This window comes from Gymnoscopelus microlampas (assembly GCF_963454915.1).
Source record: "Gymnoscopelus microlampas genome assembly, chromosome: 4".
NCBI classification, from domain to species: Eukaryota; Metazoa; Chordata; class Actinopteri; order Myctophiformes; family Myctophidae; genus Gymnoscopelus; species Gymnoscopelus microlampas.
Window position 1 is genome coordinate 33,713,730 of NC_139941.1, and position 7,367 is coordinate 33,721,096.

The following is a 7,367-nucleotide window of genomic DNA, read 5'->3' on the forward strand; positions in this document are numbered from 1 at the left end:
GCTCGTCTCGACTTCAATTAACGTTTGCTATGCGTGTGTTTTCCATATGAGGCACGCACAGCCCGTTTCCATATTCATTATTCTGAGTTCCTTTAGTTTAGGCCTACTCCCCACAAATTCAGGCTTTAGGCTATATACTACACGTGGGTTGCATGTCTAGTACTAGCTGTCATAATTATCTTCCAGTGGCAACATGCTGGTTCTGTGTTCAACAAGTCCTCGGTTGTCCTCAGGTAGCATAAGCTGCAGCTCTGGAATGCGTTTTTATCGTTTTGAATTTATGCTCTTTTAATTGACGAACACGAAACGCCTGTTGCCAGAGCATAGTGGTTGTAAAACCTATTGGGCTCAGAGCATCCCTGTAAATATTTGTTTTCATCCACAGCACACCTGAATGACATTGTTACTTTGGCACCAATACATATATGTCATATTACGGGGGACGTCAAAATGTAATTCTTTCCCCCTAAAGATACAGTATGTCATGTGGAAAACTTGAGAGATGTCAGCTTCAATTAGGACAGATTGAAAATATCCTCTTGAACCGCAGCATCCCTAATACTGTGGTAACATTCACCAACAATAGGCTACAAGCTCACAACATGTCACTTTGTGATGCGTTGTGAGCTTGTAGATCTGCTATTTTTGGTGTAGATGGAAAAAGAACGCACCAAGGTGACCGAGCATCTCAAGTATAGAGGGTTATGGTTAAAGTGGTTAAACTGAAGTGATTTGGATCAATTCAAAATATTATCAAAGTATTCTGCGGCACCCCTGGACTTGCGTCACGGCACCCAGGGTGCCCGGGCACCCACTTTGAGAAACCCTGTGCTTGAGCAGAATATTTGTTATGTTGGCATTATAAAGCTTGACAGGCTAGCTCTAGAACTACACATCTAATATTCAGCTCCAGGTTTGACAGAAATTGACACATTTTTTATATCATGAGTACATCATGCTTTTCTTTCACTGACATTCTGTTGCAGTATAGGCTACATCACATATCACATCATCATCATCATAGTCTGTCACTCATTCACCAAAGCAGGTACATGTGTCGGTGACCAAAATGGCAGTAATCAACTCATTGCAAGCACTGTCAGGCCTGTTTCTGCTTTTCTTCTGTCCTCCTTTTTCTTATTTGTTATCAAGGATATGATTCCTGGCTGTATAGAGATTGGTACACCATCTCCTCCCTATATAAGAGGGGTCCCTGAATGCATCAACAACAAATGTAAACCCACCTACTGCATTTTGAACATGTGATTATGGGTGCACTCTGCAGTCAGTAGCTTTTGCAATAATAAGCTTCCAGTTCTCAGATCACTAATATTAAAAGCAAACAATGGAAAGGAATGAAAACAAAGGAAAAAACACTGCTCCCTGACAAGCAATTTATTTCCACAAAATATAGAAGCTAAGTAATGAAATGAGTCTTACAACACATGCTTCTGTTTCACCAGAATAGTTATATGATAATGAATAACTCGAGGTGGAACCTAACCGCAGTTCATCAAGCATGCATCTCTGGGAGCAGATGTGTTTATGACGGCTCATCTTTTATTGTTTTCCCTGCGCGTATGACAAAGTAATGTAGACCATGCTGCATTTGATTACAGTGGGAAAGGAATATCACCGCTGCCATTTTGCATATACGACGTAAATTGCGATGCCATATAGGCTACTGTACTGAGGGTGTGTATGTAATCTTTTCATTAGTATGTTCAGTTAAATTATAGCGGGAACTGGGAAGAACTCTGTGAGGTGTAAATCTTGTGTAGGTGAGTGAGCAGGTCTGCTCCTGTTCAGAGCAGCTGTTGGTATTGAGATGGCTAGTGCTTCCCATTGAACATCCTGTTGGCGTCGAGGGCCTAATTAGACAAAACACCTGTGGTGATAGGCGCTTAGTTGATGGCTACACTGGCATGCACTCTGATCACCCCTAGTTTGCCCCTGACATCAAAGTCAGGTTTCATGCGTGGGCACTCACCCTACTTTAAGAGCAAGGAAAGGTTGCATGCATCAGATACTTTGTATTGGACAGGGCAGGGGGGGATGTCAAAATTCAGGCTACCCTCTTGTATAAAAGGACAGGCTTGTACTGCTGCTTCCTACTGTGAGGTAAGATGGGTATCAATGCCATGCGGCCTGAATGAACAAGATAAGGCGAGCTGAACTGACTAGACTGGACACTTATCTAAGAATCAGAAACTGTCTCTGAAATGAAGAAGCAATGTGGCCAGTCAATGTAGCAGCAGTGTCTGGCCTGCATCTTAAATGATACTGTTGCGACTCAGTCTGCTGAGTCCAGAATACAGACGCTTTTCTTTAAGATTGCATAAAATGTATTTTTGGCACTTTTGTGTAAAAGGTGTCAATGCAATTTTGTATATAAAGTGCTCCTTCTATGTGCTGCAGCAACGTGAGCTGTGGTGGAACAGAAATCATCCGTCAACAGCGATTCCCCCAAAAATTGCCCATTTAAAGGTCACAGTATATTGCATCCCAGGACCCATATTATTTCTGATATAAAATGTATTTGATCTGGACTGTTTGCAATATTACACATGGACTCTAGTAACATCAGTTTAAAAAATAGCCATGGGTTTTGTCAGTACTATTATATGAGTAGTAGTGTTTTTTAATTTAGTGAAGCATGCTGTGGAGTGGACCTACTGTACTAAATTTCCTGTGTTTTTTATGCTTTTTGATTCAATATATATATATATATAAAAAAGCTTCTTAATATCTTTGCATACTGTATTTTCATTTTGTCAACTATGCACTGGAACTCTAATCCCATGGTCACTTGCCTAGGCTCCTGACTGGCACTACGAAGAATGATGATATTATTACTGGCCTATCTTCATTGGCTAGTACCTGTTAAATGCAAATTTGAGTTTATATTGAGTTTTATTATTTGATTTGACCAAATTATAACATAAGTACTGGTTGTTCACAAGACATAATTTGATTATCCAGCATTTAAAACGGTCTGTTGCCCTCCCTTTATGGTTTGCATGGTGGTTCGCACTGTTTCCATAAAGCAAGAAGTTCTTGGGTTCAAACCCAGCAGGGGCCACACCACATCAGATGCGTATTAGAGACATACTTTTTCAGTGCCCTTGACCCATAGCCTATGCTGGCCACAGGCACTGCTCAGTGTGCTGCTCACTCACTGCTGCGAATATGTCAGCAGTTGTTATTCCTTATAGAACCCATGCTTCATTACAATATGGCTATCGGAACCAGCACAATGATAATAGTTCTCTGGGCTGAGGACATGGTAACAGAGGATGAGATTGCGATATCCCTGCAGCGCCAGAACTCCTCTACCATCACATCCTGAGCCAAGAGTAGGTGGCTGACCTGGTGGTCCTCAACCAGGTCCGGGGTTGGGTTGAAGCATGGTTAGTGCCCTGAATGGTCTGCAGTGGCAGCACTGGAAAAGAGCGTTAAGGCTTATTACCCTGAGTGGTCCAGCCTAGCTGTTATCGATGGCATGCTGTAGAGGTAGCGCGCATCTGAAGAGAGGGGGGGGTGGGGGATTTGACATCTCCTGTTGAGCCAGTTGCACCACCTCACACTTAGTTCAAACATAGCCTATTTATTCCTAGGCTAAGTTTGAACTTGTGGTGCAATGCAGGTGCCTACATGTAGCTGCCTTTGTTCCAGATTGTCCATGGCTTGGTGGGGGCAGTCCGTTTTAGGCTGGGTTCTACTGACCGAAATGGTGACAGGACGTGGGATGGTTTGGACATGGGTGTGACCCCTCCCCCCCCCCCCCCCCCTCCCCCCCCGACGACAGCGGCAGAAACGGGCCTGTGAGTTATGTGCGGGGGGGGACTTTGCCTAGGAGGCACCCGTGTGGGCATTTGACCCATCTGGGAAGAAGAGGGCTGAATGGAGATGCATGAGAGACTCCACGCCGGGTGACCTTCACGTTGGGGCATCAAAGCTTCTGGGTCATGGAGTAAAAAGGGAGGCCTCAGCATCCAGAGAATTTGCGTTCGGTGAGTGGGTTACTGGGTACAGTTCAACCCCTCATGTGGGGGATGTGTTATCTCCCATTGCAAAAAAAAGAATTTGCCCTTGGATTGTCTGGCCACGCGAGGCAAGGGCTGTGTGTGTCATCCTGGGCTTTTAGAGACTAGGAAAGAGCTCCCAGCATGCCCGGGGGCCGTTCTGTTATTGTTTTATTGCCGTATATTTATGATATCTCCATTTGTATTTAAGCAGTGGAAGGGGCATAGGTTGGATTAGCGTTAATTTATAAAAGAGTGTTCCTAAAGAAAATCCTTGTTATGGCACTTCCTTTGGAGAAATCCACCGGTTGTTACAATATTTTATTTTTAACGGTGCATTCATACTCATGGTACAGTACTGTATGCTGAGATTGCATGCAAGCCAAGGTCGGTGTGCTGTATTCTAGTGTTGGAGAGATGAAATGTATAAAGAGTTTAATTAACTCCTATATGTTAGAACTCAACTCCTAGAGCACTGTGTAGTATACTACAATCAATATGGCGTTTTTTCGGCGCCATAAAGAAAGATGCTTTCCCACACAGGCTTTGAAAAGGTTGATCTTGGTATCTCTAGAGATGAGCTCTTCAGACTGCCATATTAGATGTAACTTATTACAAGCACTTCAGGCCTGTCCTTTCCTTGTCAGGACATCCTTTCTGCTGCTGACTATATATACTGTATAACCCAAGGTATTTGAAATCTTCAAATTCCTTGCTGGCATTGCAGTTTATTGAGCGGATGGGTGGATGTCTGGATGATTCAACCCTCTTAATTCATTGAGACCTGAAGCCGATTCTACAAATGTCTTCTAAATCCCAACAGTATTCTGAAAAACGTACTGTATGTTTCTATATCAGTGGTTCTCAAACTTTTTCATGTCAAGGACCCCCAAAATGATATGTATTTGGCCGCGGACCCCTATCTCAAAATATGTTGTTCCAGGGACCCCCAGAAGCAAAGATTTGAGTTAAAAATGAATATAAATATATTAATTTGCACACATTTTCTCGATTTTTCAAAAATAGCAGATCTACAAGCTCATAGTGCGGCACTCGGTGCCGCGCTATGAGCTTGTATATCTGCTATTTTTGAATAGCCAAATAATAATGCTTTGTTAGCTCAAATCAAAACATGACACAGATACGTTCCAGGTCTTAATGGCTTAATTCAGATTCAGGCATTCTGTCTTCTTGGCACTTAACATTAATAAAGGCCTGTCATGTACAGTAAAGTGCTTACAGGAGGACTCGCCACCACACGGTCACCAATGTTGGAGATAATGTGGAATTACTGCCATGTACTCTGTGATCTTTCACCTCCACTTATTGTATCATTTGAATATTCGACTACTATGCGGAAACCAGGCCCTACTTTGTCTCCTCAAAGGCAAAGAGATGATAATAATTTTGCGACGACTCCTCCAACATGATGGGATGTCCTCTGTAGCCATTAGAAACTGCTCTCCGAATATTCAGACTGGCCTCTGGCAGCACATTTAGGCCTGTCACAATTAGGCCTGTCACAATTATTACATAATAATCGGCTAATCGCAATTATTTTATATAATCGCAATTACTTTTGCATAATCGTCATAATCGTCATAATGAATTCCTTGTTAAAAAATGTCATATTTTCAAAAAATATCAAAAATAGTGGAAATAGGAGATCTATAAGAGATCTATAAGATCGGCTATTTCCACTATTAATGTTTATTTTTAATCTCTGCCCTGTGTAACTTTTGTTTACGAAAGCTAAAAGCCAAACAGAAATGTAATTTTTATTCATGAAGTTCCATTCATTTTCAACGACAGAAACAGTTAAATCGTTAATCGCAATTATTTGAGTAATAATTAATCGTCAACTTAAAATTGTAATCGTGACAGCCCTAGTCACATTACAACGCGTTGTGAGGTTGTAGTTCTGCTTTTTACAGTATATATAGTATTAATTGGGCGGTACACTGTAGACCGCTATATACAAGTGTTGATTGTTTGTTGTATGACCTCTGGCCCAGGTTGTTTGTCTGGCAAACAAACAGGAGAAGGGCGCACACGCACACCAGTATTGATGAGGTGCTGCTGACCTTGGTAAATAAGTCTAAAAGTAAAGAATAGGCCGCACACTCATAGCCACAATTTATTTCGAAAAATACCAACGTTTCAACCTGGAAAGGTCATCTTCAGGGATTAGCACAGCAGAAAAACAACCTCACATTTATAGGGGAGAGACACAGGTGAGCTCCATTGGAGGTGTGCTTGCAATCAAGTTTCAATCAGGTTGCCCTATCTGGGCAGTCAATTACATCAAGGTTTAGGATTCAAAATGTACAGTCAGTACATGATGTGTAAAAATACATTTTAGGACAGATCTGAATAGCCGAACAGAGAACAGTATACCAGCCAGGGCCGGACCTAGGGTTTTCGTGCCCCTAAGCAAGATTTTTTTTGCCCCCCCCCCCCCCAAACACCCCCATTATAAAATCATTGTCATGAGATAACATTTTTTTATATTGAATATTGAAATAATAACGCTAGTTGTTTGATAGGAGATACATGACATAATTACAATATGAAAGTTAATAAGAAAATAAAATAAAAAATAAAACCTTTTTTTTCTTTTCTTTTTATGTGGCCCCCCCTTAGTGGTTGTGGCCCTAAGCGACTGCTTATATTGCTTATAGCAGCGGCCGGCCCTGATACCAGCAAGAAAGCTTTAAAGTTAGAGCAAATGGCATGTGAATTGCAAAAAAAATAGTAAGAAACTACACAGGGAAGTTCCATGATCAAACTCCTGCGTGAGAGAAGGCCAGATTATTATGGAACCTGATGAGGGTCTATTATTGACCTATACAAATTAGAATACACGTGGACATGCATCATCTGTTTTGTGACGCAGTGCATTCAGATTGAGAATAAACTTTTGTCAAAAAAAGATGATTAAAATAGAAAACATTAACCATAATTATGTACAAATACTTCAACAAAATGATGGGACAGGAATAGAGGGAAATAGCGTTGAAAGGGAAATTGCAAGCGTTAAACTCTACAGGCTGTCACAGAAAAGGTCTCAAATCAAAATCTATAGAGATCCAGTTAGCCTCTCTCTTCAGAAGTGCTCTGTCATGATCACCCCCTCTCTTCTGTTGATGGAGACTTTTTCGATGCCTAAATAACGAGGAGCAGAGATGTGATGGCTGGCCCCGATAAAGTGCGCGGCAAAAGGATAAGCAATTATTATTACACCTGATAGAGCTCAGCGAAACAAGTTTTCAGGGCACGTGTAGTTTTACCCACACAATACTTGCCACAGGGGCAATAGATTATGTATATCGCCCCTTTTGT

The 7,367-nt window shown here is 41.6% G+C and overlaps 1 protein-coding gene across 1 annotated transcript in view; it reads right to left on the bottom strand.

Moving 5' to 3' along the window:
• Nucleotides 1–62, bottom strand: part of htra4 (HtrA serine peptidase 4) — a 20,960-nt gene extending 20,898 nt beyond the window's left edge. Inside the window, exon 1 of the mRNA XM_084055800.1 lies at nucleotides 1–62. This exon is cut by the window's left edge and continues 512 nt beyond it. The gene's annotated coding sequence lies outside the window, so the exon portion shown is untranslated.
• Nucleotides 63–7,367: the final 7,305 nt, after the last annotated feature.